Source organism: Suncus etruscus, chromosome 18 (genome assembly GCF_024139225.1).
Source record: "Suncus etruscus isolate mSunEtr1 chromosome 18, mSunEtr1.pri.cur, whole genome shotgun sequence".
NCBI classification, from domain to species: domain Eukaryota; kingdom Metazoa; phylum Chordata; class Mammalia; order Eulipotyphla; family Soricidae; genus Suncus; species Suncus etruscus.
This window is the reverse complement of record NC_064865.1, coordinates 11,090,398-11,103,131: the sequence shown is the minus strand read 5'-3', so window position 1 is coordinate 11,103,131 and position 12,734 is coordinate 11,090,398. Positions and strand designations below refer to the sequence as shown.

At 35.7% G+C, this 12,734-nt stretch overlaps 1 protein-coding gene and 1 pseudogene across 1 annotated transcript in view; both read right to left on the bottom strand.

Annotated features, from left to right (window-relative positions):
- The window catches only part of PKHD1 (PKHD1 ciliary IPT domain containing fibrocystin/polyductin), a 507,893-nt gene that overhangs the window by 370,155 nt on the left and 125,004 nt on the right, over window positions 1–12,734 (bottom strand). The gene's annotated exons all lie outside the window — the stretch shown is intronic.
- Window positions 7,231–7,398, bottom strand: LOC125996622 (uncharacterized; annotated as a pseudogene).

Genomic DNA, 12,734 nt, shown 5'->3' with positions numbered 1-12,734 from the left:
TTAGCCATTCATTTACATTTTATTAATAGCTCCCTTCAGTTTATAATAAAGAGGTTATGGACCATAAATGTTAAAATGTGAGTCATTTGGGTTTTTTTAAAAAAATATTCTGAATCTGATATATCCAATCCTTCTATTTGGTATATCAGTAAGGATTCAGTCTACTCAAGTACCTGTTAGTTTGCTCAGTCCATCTATACTCTACCAACATTAAAGTATTTTTGAAATAAAACTTTCCATAATTAAAAATCAACAATATGGACATAAGTAACATTACCATGAAATAAAAATACACAAAACGAAAATAATTTCCAACAATTACAAAACAAAATAAATAGAATAAGAAGAGATAGACCTGAAAGTTGGGAAGTGGTAAACAAGGAAAATAGGTAAAATCATGGCCATTGATTCTGTTCCCCTCATTTTCCAATAAATATGAGCCACCTATCTAAAGACTCCATAAAGCAAGTGGAAATGTAGGCAAGTATGTGTGTGTGTGCATGTCACACACAAGTGCCTGCAAACCTACAAACACAGAGCCAAATCTAAAGATTGACAGATACATGCTAGCCTTTTCCACAGAGCTGACACACTGCCATTTAACCAGCGAGCACAGAGCATATGTTTCTGTTCCCAGTCACCAGTAAGAGACAAGGTTAACATTTTAAGTGATGGGCTACAGCGTGTTATTTCCCCATGCAATGGACCTGCGACTGCAGCATTTTCGAAAACACTTAATTTCAGTGATTGAATACACAAGAGCACACTTTTCTTGCTATGAACCTTTGACAGCTACTCAGTTTTATACACCAAGGGACCCTTTTTTTGCCTCCTTTCTTCCCCTCCCATTTATACCTGAAGGGAAGCAAAATGAATATGTGGTGGCAGAGGAAAAGAAGAAAGCCCAGAGAATAAAAACCAGTTTATAAGCACCATTATATTTTACAATAGAAGTATTCACTGCCATCTGCTCTAATTACTTTTAATGTTTGGGCTACCATCTTCATACAATAGAAATAATTATCTCCCCACGGGCAAAAAGAAAAATTTTGTTGTTTTACAGAAACAAACAAAAGTTGATTACATTTAGCTCCAAGGCTAAAGAGGCATCCAGCTACTTTGTAGTACACAATCAATTAAGAAATTGGGTAAGTCTTGGATTAACACAAATTGGGGGTCCTTAGTGGTTCCCTCCCTCTTTCACTTTTCCCCACCTCTTTGGAGAACTGCCCACAGCTCACATCAGACGAAGATACAAATAGGCACATTTCCTGATCTGAAGTCAATCCACACACACTGACTCTTTATAATGGGATCAGCTCCAAATTCAGATCCCTTCCCATTCTTTTGGTTGACGCCATGCATGCCCCAGCTTTGAGAAATACAAATATACACATGATTATTCCAATAAGAGTACAGATACCCTCAATGGTTATGCTCTTTGGAGGTCATCCAAGACCTGAGTCTTTCAAAGGAAGCTAGAATTTTCAGCCTCACTAAAGCTTCCAAGAACTGAAATGGACCAAATTGGACCTATTCCTTACAATTTTAGAAAAGCCCAAGACTAAGTTATAATGAAGTAGTTTATAAAAAAGATCATACCAGATCTCTTCAATTTTAATAGATGCTGGACTTCACAAAGGTTCTAAGAAACTCTATAATCCCCAAATTTAATGTCAGTATTTACTGCCTATATTCTATGGATCTTAAGAACAATTTTGAAATATTCCCCCTTATTTATGACATCTGATATATATCCCCTACCCCCATTTCTTCACTTTTAGTGGGGTCAAGACAGGTCAATATGATGAAAGTAAAACTTGCATGATTTTGTTGTGTTATTTTGTTATTATAAAGAAATTTTTGAGATATAACTAAGTTCAGGGGTCAGTTGACTTTTAATTCATCAAAAGAAAGAGGATTCCACTTATTCAAGTGGTTTCTTGAAAGAAGAAATATAGATTAATCATGGAGGAACAAACCATTATCAAAAAAAGGACCAGGTAGTCATGTGAATAGAAACATCAAGCAGATTATGGGAGCTAGAAATGGTTCCCAGACTATAGTTAACAAAAGAAAAAAAAAAAAAGGATAAAGTCATCAAGGGTGGAAAAAGGGAGAGAGTAACTGACTTCAGTTAACCACTACTATACTTGAAAGATGTCTCGCTCTGGGTGAGTCTCTTGAGTCTCACAAGATGTCAGCCTGGTGAAATCTAGAGTGAAATCTAGACTCTTTGCCCAGACAGCTGATGCTCAGAAACCAGCATATAACAAAGAGGTATTATTCTATGCCACTAGGATTGTGCTGATTTTTTAAGCTATGTTGAGTTAACATTGGTTTACAATTACAGTTTGACATCTGTCCACATTATGATTTCTACAAAAAAAGTCTTGTTTTCATCCACTAACACTGTTGACCCCTTTCAGCAAATTTGCCCAAACCCTGTCCCTTATGATGAAAACTAAAAATCTGGTTTCCATCTACCACCAAACAACAGGGTTCAGCAGCAATGGGGAAAAGATGAATATATTGTCATCATAGCTTTCTTTGTAGATTAACTTTCAGAGAGAGGCTTTGAAGTTTGGTTATTCTTCCATTATTGAAATTACTATCCCAAAGATAGATACCAAGACCAAGCTTTGTAAGATGACAGAAACTTCTAACTGCAATAGTGATTCCCCTAAGACTTACAATGTAGAGCTTTCTAGTTTAGAATGCCAAGAAGGTTTAATGAAGAAAATACCAATTTTCCATTTGCTCAGGAGCATGTAAAACAGAAATGTTTCTCAATAGACTTCATTAACACAAACTCCATATTCAAGACATGCAAAACATTACTGGTCTTAAGTTTACTGTAATATGTATCCTTTGGGAGATGCTACACATATGTGTTTATTTAGGGTTTAGAGCAACAACGTTCTTGGGACTTATTTCTGTCTCTTCTCTCTGGGATCACTCCAGTTGAGCTTGGGGGACCTTATGGGGTATCAAGGATCAAATCTGAATCATCTGACTGCAAGACATGAGTCCTACCTGTTGTATCATCATTCTATCTCCCCAGATTATATTCACTAAGAAAGAAAGAAGAAAGAAAGAAAGAAAGAAAGAAAGAAAGAAAGAAAGAAAGAAAGAAAGAAAGAAAGAAAGAAAGAAAGAAAGAAAGAAAGAAAGAAAGAAAGAAAGAAAGAAAGAAAGAAAGAAAGAAAGAAAGAAAGAAAGAAAGAAAGAAAGAAAGAAAGATGAAAGAAAGAGAAAAAAGAGAGAGAAAGAAAGAAAAGAAAGAAGAAAGAGAAAGAGAGAAAGAGAAAGGAAGAAAGAAAGAAAGAAGAAAGAGAGAAAGAGAAAGAAGAAAGAAGAAAAAAAGAAAGAAAGATGAAAGAGAAAGGATAAAGAAAGAAAGAAAAAGAAAGATGAAAGAAATGGAGAGAAAGAAAGAAAGAAAGAAAGAAAGAAAGAAAGAAAGAAAGAAAGAAAGAAAGAAAGAAAGAAAGAAAGAAAGAAAGAAAAAAAGAAAGAAAGAAAGAAAGAAAGAAAGAAAGAAAGAAAGAAAGAAAGAAGGAAGGAAGGAAGGAAGGAAGGAAGGAAGGAAGGAAGGAAGAAAGAAAGAAAGAAAGAAAGAAAGAAGAAAGAGAGAAAGAGAAAGAAAGAAGAAAGAAAGAAAGAAAGAAAGAAAGAAAGAAAGAAAGAAAGAAAGAAGAAAGAAAGAAAGAAAGAAAGAAGAAAGAAAGAAAGAAAGAAAGAAAGAAAGAAAGAAAGAAAGAAAGAAAGAAAGAAAGAAAGAAAGAAAGAAAGAAAGAAAGAAAGAAAGAAAGAAAGAAAGAAAGAAAGAAAGAAAGAAAGAAAGAAAGAAAGAAGATAAAAATAAAACTACGAAAGCAAATCAAGCTCTAAAACTAGTTTCTTCACTGACTAAAACATGTGCCCCTTAATTTTTAAAGTTGCAGAGTAGAGATTAATATTCTCTTTTAAGAAGGACAAAGGAAATTAATGTTAATTTATGTCTTTAGATCTCCTGATTTTAAAGTAGCATCATATTTTATCATTAAGCATTCATGCATGTATTGCTGATATTTGATGATGCAAAAGGTTATTCATATTAAAATTATTACCACAAAATTATCGTCATATTTAAGGAATGAGGAAACCCATAAGATTAAATGTGTGTGTCACAGTAGAGATAAAAATCTCAAGAATCTAGAATTGAGACTTGCTTGTGCACTGCAGCTGCTTTTCAGAAATATTCAAGTTGGGTTGGTTACAACTTCACAGACATTCACTGGATAATCATGATGAGCTAAGTATCATTGGTAGCTTCTCCTGTCCCTATGAATACAAAATTGAATTTCCAAGCTCTTAGGAACCAGTTTCAAATGCATTGTTCCTTTTACTGAAATGCATCTGCCACATATTGTCCCTTTTCTGCCAAACTCTATTTATTGGTTCCAGATGCAATGAATCATCTACTGACTTCAGCAACATTAGAGGTAAACACCAAGGGTAAAATGTAGAGATAATTAAATAACACCAACTACCAGGAACAGCAGTCGAAGCAATGGAGGAAATAGACCCAGAGATTTCAGATAGGACAGTCTGATGGAAACCCTCCATTCTCAGAATCAAAACCACATGCTATTTTTACATAATGGAAAAATATCTGTATTTTATTTTCCCTAATTTTCATATGTTTGTTATCAGTATGGGTAAGCAGGTGTGGTTGTGGGCAGTGCAGTAATTTAACTGTCCCCACAATTAGAATATATTTAAAAATAAATTGTCATCTAAGTGTGTCAAAGCAGTGTTCTTTAGCTGATTTCAAAAAATAATTATCTTTTAAAAAATACTTATGACATTGACTGTTGATAAATAAAATTAATAAAATTTGTGTTTTATTTTCTAGAAAACTGTTCCTCAGAGAAAACTCCATAAAGCAACCATCTTGTGAGTCCTAGAAAAATTTATAGAGCTCAACATAACTTCCAGATAGAAAAATGCACTTTAATCATTGGCTTTATAGTTGGTCACCTGGAATTCATTCACACAATGTATATAATGTATAAATATGAACATAGAACATATACACATATGTTTATACAAACACTTAAAAAAAACCTCTATTGTGTGTCCTTAAAAACAGAAACCTGAGAATGCTGGGGCTGGAGAGATAGCACATTGGTAGGGCATTTGCCTTAGACACAGAAGGACAGTGGTTCACATTCTGGCATCCCATATGGTCCCCCGAGCCTGCCAGGAGCAATTTCTAAGTGTAGAGCCAGTAATAGCCCCTGAGTGCTGCCGGGTGTGACCCAAAAACAAAAACAAAAAAACAAACAAAAAAAAACTGAGAGCCCTGATAAATACTAAACAATCCATGGGCAGAGTTATTTACCAAGAAACTCCTCAAATTTGGTAAGTTTAAAAGTCATAGACCCACATGTTAGGAGCCTTAAAACAATATCAGCTGCCATAGTAATATATTCTCTAAGGATTCAAAGTTAGTAAGCAGTTTTGGAGATTTTGAAAAGTCATGTTTCCATGACTTAACCAAAAACAATGAACATTTTTGTAACCACGGTGCTTAAATTAAGTTTTTAAGAAGAGAAACTGTGGGGCCGGAGAGATAGCATGGAGGTAAGGCGTTTGCCTTTCATGCAGGAGGTCATCAGTTCGAATCCCGGCGCCCCATATGGTCCTCTGTGCCTGCCAGGAGCAATTTCTGAGCGTGGAGCCAGAAATAACCCCTGAGCACTGCCGGGTGTGACCCAAAAACCACAAAAAAAAAAGAAGAGAAACTGTGGTACATCTACACAATGCAGCTATTAGGAAAAAATGAAGTCATGAAATGTTTTTATACATGAATGACATGGAGATAATTATGCTAAATGAAATTAGTCAGAGGGGAGAGATATACATAGAATAACTGTACTAGTTGTGTAATATTAAAAAAAAGATAGCATGTTAACAATATCCAGGGACAGAGGAGGACTAGGAGAGTCAGTTATTGATAGGAAGCTTACAAATAGGAGAATGCAGTTAGGGCAGAGAAGGGACAACTGTGAAAATGATAGTTGGAAATAATCACTCTGGACAAAAATCAGGTGCTTAAAGAAGATTAAATTATATGTATCATACCTCTTCAGCAACAACATAGCAAAATGCAAAGTCTGAAATAAAAAATAGGAAGAGAGAGAAAGTGAGAGAGAGAGAAAGAGAGAGAGAGAGAGAGAGAGAGAGAGAGAGAGAGAGAGAGAGAGAAGACAAAGAGAGATGTCTTCCAAAGAGGCAGTCAGAGATGTCAGAGGGGAAGGAAGAGAGGGTAAAGTGGGAACATTGGTGGTGAAAAATTTGCACTAGTGAAGAGTATTGTACATAATACAATTGAAAAAGTCCTGAATAAAATATAACTGTAGAAAAAAAACAACTGTATTCTGAACAATCTTGTAAACCATGATTTTTTTTTAATTTTTATTGTGACCAAAGTGAATTACAAATTTTCACAGTAATATTTAAAGTACATAGTGACAATAAAGGATGGGCATTCTCACCACCAATACTGTCCTTCCTCCACCCCTGTTCCCCATGCATCCCATATCTCCCTCCTGGACCCACCAGAATGCTAGTGTAACTGGTTCCCACTTGTACAGCTTGTTGTAGATTGGGTATTGATTCTGTTGTCATTGACTTAGGGTTTGGTGTTCAAGTCTGATCATCTTTTATTTCCACTAAATGTTCATATGACTGTCTAGTTTTAGTCGTTGTTAAAACTTAAAAAAGCATGCATGCTTTGAAAGAAGGCATGTATTAACTTCATTTTTAGAGAGCAAAAGTGAAGTATTTTTAAAATGTGAAATTAAGTAACTTATAAGATTACTCAATTAATTGTGGTAGAATCAGGATAAAAGTTAAGTATTTACTAATCAAACACATGGTCTTTATATTTAAAGACATTAAATGACATTAGTAATTAATTACATTAATGTAAAGTAAGAAGCTTGATAAAGTGACTAGAATGTATTTCAACAGATGTAAGTAAAATCAATCAATTCCATGAAGTACCTGGCAACAATTTGTAGTTTTCATTCATTGTCCATTTCCTATTTGACACCATTCTGACACTTCCCATTCCAGATGAAAGTATCTTTCCCTGGGATCTAACTAAATGAGATTTTGTCTTGATCTTTCTCTCTGACGCCCTCATCTATCTCTCTCTCTCTCTTTTTTTTTTACCACTCAGACTGCATCCTCTCCCTCTACCCCTTCCAAAGGAAGGGAAGAAGGATCATCAATGGCAAAAGACAGCCACAGAAGCGACAACTAGAGCTGGCTTCACGCTCAGGAGAGGACGCTCTGGCTCCTCCAGTCACACACTATAGAAATGATCCCTGAAAGTATAGTCTTACTCATCTATCTCTTAACACTGTACTAAACTGAGGTGAAAAAAAATATTTTTAAATTTAAAATTTTTTAAGTTTTTTTTTTTGCAAACCTAAATTTTATTTAGCTTAAAACAAATTTAAAACCTTAAGAATATATTGGTAAAATACAAAGATGATAGACGGGGAAGCAACAAAGATACGAAGCTACCGATAGCATATTTACAGGATATGAGGCTAAAATAGAAAATGAATGAAATGTCATTATGCTCTATAGACAAAAAATAAAGAACTGAATTTTAAAGATAGAATTAAGAATTTATATTATATGAATTCATATTATAGTATGAATTATATAAAATGTTTCTTTTTTAACATAAGTGAAATATTCACATTAAGTTATTTGTCAATGACAGTAAATATCACACCAAAATGCAAAAAAAAATAAAACAAAGAAAAAAATAAAAGAAAAACTTGTAATTTAATGAATTCATCAAATTAAAGGTGTTTGTTTGTTTGTTTTTTTACTTTAAGAGGGCACGAAGAGAGAAGTGGAAATCCAGTCTAGAGTATAGGCCGGTGTGGGGTGGGGTGTGGAGGAGGGAGATTTGGGACATTGGTGGTGGGAATGTTGCACCGGTGAAGGGGGGTGTTCTTTACATGACTGAAACCCAACTATAATCATATTTGTAATCAAGGTGTTTAAATAAAGATATTAATAAAACAGAGAGCACGAAAAATAGTGTGAAAAGATAACCCAGGGAATGGAAGAAAATGTGTTTATTAAGGTATAAATATCTAGAATAAAGAAAGAGCTCTTACAATTCAACAACACAAAATGTTTCAATGGACACAAGGCCAGGTAGATAGTTTGAAGCAGTGAGTAGAACTACATGCATTGCATGAAGGAAACCCCACATTTGATCTCTGATACTGCCTGGTTCCCTAGCACTGCCAGGTATAGCCCTGTGGTCCCCAAGCAGTGCTGGATCTTAATGACTAGAAATGGTCCCTGGGTTCCCAGACACATTTGGAAAGAAATCTCAAAATAAATCAACGAATTATAATTATAAAATTATATAAATAAAAATATAATTTTATATAATCATAAAATTAATTTATATATTTGTATAATAACTACAACAATTCAATTTTGAAGCCAAAGATAGCAACAGACGGATTCCAGATAAACACACACAAAACAAAACCAGAAGCTAAAAGCTTTACATCTACGATCTACAATCTACAATCAAAGATTGTGTAGTGATGCTCCTGTACCTGTCATGAAAATGTAGATAGAAGCTTCCATGACATTTTTGGGCCACTCTTGGTGATGCTCAGGAGTTATTTCTGGCTATGTGCTCAGAAACTGCTCCTGGCTAGGGGAACCATATGGGACACCAGGAATCGAACTGAGGTTTGTCCTGGATCAGCTGTGTGCAAGGCAAACACCTTTATCTAGTTATCAACTGATGGACACATTGTTTTCTTTCTTTCTTTTTTTTTTTTTTTGGTTTTTGGGCCACACCCTGCGATGCTCAGGGGTTACTCCTGGCTGTCTGCTCAGAAATAGCTCCTGGCAGGCATGGGGGACCATATGGGACATCGGGATTCTAACCAACCACTTTTGGTCTTGGATCGGCTACTTGCAAGGCAAACGCTGCTGTGCTATCTCTCCGGGCCCGGACACTTTGTTTTTTTTTTCCATACTTCAGCAGTATTTATACTTCAGTAGTATAAATAAAACTACAATACATTGGCATGAGTAGACTCATGGTTAATATTTTTGTATTCTTTATAAAGAAAGTCAAAAGTAGGATTGCTGATTTATACAGTCGTTCTAGTTTTAGCTTCTAAAAGAAGCTCCATAACACATTTCAAAATGGGTGCCCCAAAATGTTCATTCCATGAACAGCATATGAAACCTTTCTATCCACATCATTTCCAACACTGGTTATTACTGCTTTTCTTTATAATGTATGCCATTCTGACAGGTGTGAGGTTATATCTCAAAGTGATTTTAATGTGCATTTTCCCACTAATTAGTAATTATAGTCTATCTACCATGTGGTTCTTTTTTGAAGAAGTGTGTGATTACATTATTTTGTCACTATTCATTGATTTTCTTGATTTCTGAAGATATTTTAAGACTATGAAATAACATTGTACATAATTGTAATTGGGTGTTATTAGAGTTCATCAAGTGTAATACATTCAGGCGGACTAGAGAGATAGTACAGTGGATACTTGCCTTGCATGTGCATGACCTGGATTCAATCCCCAGCTGGCTATAAGGTTCCTAAGCACCACTAAGAGTAATTTCTGAGTGTAGAACCAGGAGGAATGCCTAAGCATTGCTGAGTGTGACACCCCACACAAAAAAGTCAAACAAACAAAGAAACAAACAGTGACACATTCAAAGTAAGTTCATAAGGTAAAGACTAAAAAAAGTAGATTAGATGGGGCTGGAGCAATAGTGCAGCAGTAGGGCACTTAACCTTGCATGTGGCTGACCCACGACGAAACTCAGTTTGATCCCTGGCATCCTATAAGATCTCCCAAGTGATTTCTGAGCTTATAGCTGGTAGTAACCCCTGAGTGTCAATGGGTGTGGCCCAAAACCCAAAAAAATTGAAAGAAAGAAAGAAAGAAAGAAAGAAAGAAAGAAAGAAATAAAGAAAGAAAGAAAGAAATAAAGAAAGAAAGAAAGAAAGAAAGAAAGAAAGAAAGAAAGAAAGAAAGAAAGAAAGAAAGAAAGAAAGAAAGAAAGAAAGAGAGGGAGGGAGGGAGGGAGGGAGGGAGGGAGGGAGGGAGGGAGGGAGGAAGGAAGGAAGGAAGGAAGGAAGGAAGGAAGGAAGGAAGGAAGGAAGAAAGAAAGAAAGAAAGAAAGAAAGAAAGAAAGAAAGAAAGAAAGAAAGAAAGAAAGAAAGAAAGAAAGAAAGAAAGAAAGAAAGAAAGAAAGAAAGAAAGAAAGAAAGAAAGAAAGAAAGAAAGAAAGAAAGAAAGAAAGAAAGAGAGAAAGAAGAAAGAAAAAAGTGGATCATACTTAATAGAAAGTTTCAGAAGACCTTCACCATGAAATTCTTCAGGCTGAACAGCCATGAAAGCAATGCATTATAAAGAGAGACCTGATTAAAGGTAAGGAACTAGAAGCAGTTGTATTAACTTTAAAAAAAAAATGTCTAAGAAGAGAAGGAAAGTATAAGCCTATAAAGTATAAGCCACTTCTGAAAAAGGGGAAGATGATTAATGTTAAGGGGAAGTGGGGGAAAATTGGAGTTGTTTTTGAAAAGTAAGTAATTTGTGATATACTGAGAAAAATTACTAGCTGAACAAGAGAATTCACAAAAAGGAGGATATTTGATCACAATTAAATGTTGCCTAGATAAGAAAGAACCTAGAAAATACAGGTAGTCGTCAGCCTCCTTCTAGATTTTTCCTACAGATGCTGTCAGTCTTAGAAATATTCATCTCCTTCTCCTCCATCTGCACATTCTCATTGGATAATCACCACTTCACTTGAACTACATAATCAACAGTTATCTGGGAATGTTTCTCAAATCTGCATCTCAACCCCTGACCTCTCTCCTAAACTCTAAATAGCTAGAAATCTACATTTGTGTGTGACATGAACCATTCAGTCACAGTACTTTATCACTCAATCTTTCCTTTGACAAGTGTGGAACTATAGGAGGTGCACATATCTTATATCTTCTTAATTCTAGAGTCTATGAGATTGGAGAACAGGTCTACTAACCCACTAAACTGTTGAGGATTAATGCATTATCTGACCCACATCAATTTTTAATAAATATTTCATTGAATAAATGAGCGAATACCACTATGTACAGCAGAGAATTTTGTTTCTCTCCCTGCATTCTGTATACCTTTTATCACTCCGCTCTTTCTAGAAAACTCAATTTTATTTTTAACATATTTTTCTCTCTCCTGCTTTTTTATTCACATGCACATACAGACACACATGTTATCTCTTTCTTTATTCTCTCTCTCCCCAGTCTGCCCTCCTCCCACTTAGAAGAAACCTTTTTTCCAGTACCTTTTTTTTCTTCTTTTCAGATTTCTGGGTGGCACCCGGCAGTGCTCAGGGATTATGCCTGGCTCCGGGCTCAGAGATTGCCCCTGGCGGGCATGAGGGACCATGTGGGGCGCAGAGATTCGAGCCGATGACTTCCTACATGAAAGGCAGACGCCTTGCCTCCATGTGATCTCTCAGGCCCCTTCTTTTCCCTCTTCATGGTCTCTGCCATGATGCCTTTCTCAAGACCACGACATTTTTTTTGTTTGTTTGTTTTGTTCTGTTTTTGGGGTGCTTAGCGTTATGGTTGGAACTCTTAATAGATATTTGACACTTCATTTCGTAGGGGTGGACTGCTTCACCTTTTTTTTTCTCCTTCGTCTCAAACCGATGGCGAGAGCCTCTAAAAGAACTCTGCTTATTCCTGGCGTATTAGACTTTTACCCCAGTTTATTATTTTTCTCCTCTTCAAACAAAACCACATAACTTGAACTAGCTAGTCCTGCCCCCCCAATTAGAGGGGGAAATAAAGGAGGCATCAGGACCAAACAGGTGTAAGACTACGAAGTAATAGGATAGGTACAGAGGGGACCACATATTCTAGTAGCACTGGGGGTGAGGGAAGAGGATATGGAAGGTAGGACAAAAAAGGAGGAGTAGGGAAGACAAACCGGTGATGGGAATCCCCCCTGATTTTATGTAAATATGTACCTAAAATATTATTGTCAACAATATGTAAGCCACTATGATCAAAATAAAAATTATGTTAAAAAAATTTAAATCCCAATAAGGGCCTAACTGTCCACTCCATAATTGGTCTCCCATCCTCATCTCACTCCACCCACTCATTAATTGCTCTATTGTGCACACACAACAACCACAGGCTCTACCAAAACCCCAACTTCCTCCTAACCAAAACATGGTGGAGTTTATGCAAATACTCCTTTGAAGCTTGCTCCATTTTCAGTCTCTCTGGAATGTTTTCTCTGGCCACTGAGAACCTTGTCGTTCCCAGAGCCTGTCCTGCACTGTACTGATTGACATCTATGTTTTACTAATTCATTTTTGTGTAACACACAATTGTGTATCACAATTCACAATACCAGGCCCATAATAGGCACTTGCCAGGTTAATTAGACCAAATTAATAAAGGTCAGAAAATTGACCTTTTAATATTAATTAATTAACTGATCTTTAAATTAATTATTAATTAATTTACTGACTTTTACAATTAATTAGGTCAGGAAAATGTATAGTAGCCACATGTCCATTACAATTCACAATACCAGGCACATAATTGGCACTTGTCAAGTTAATTGGACCAA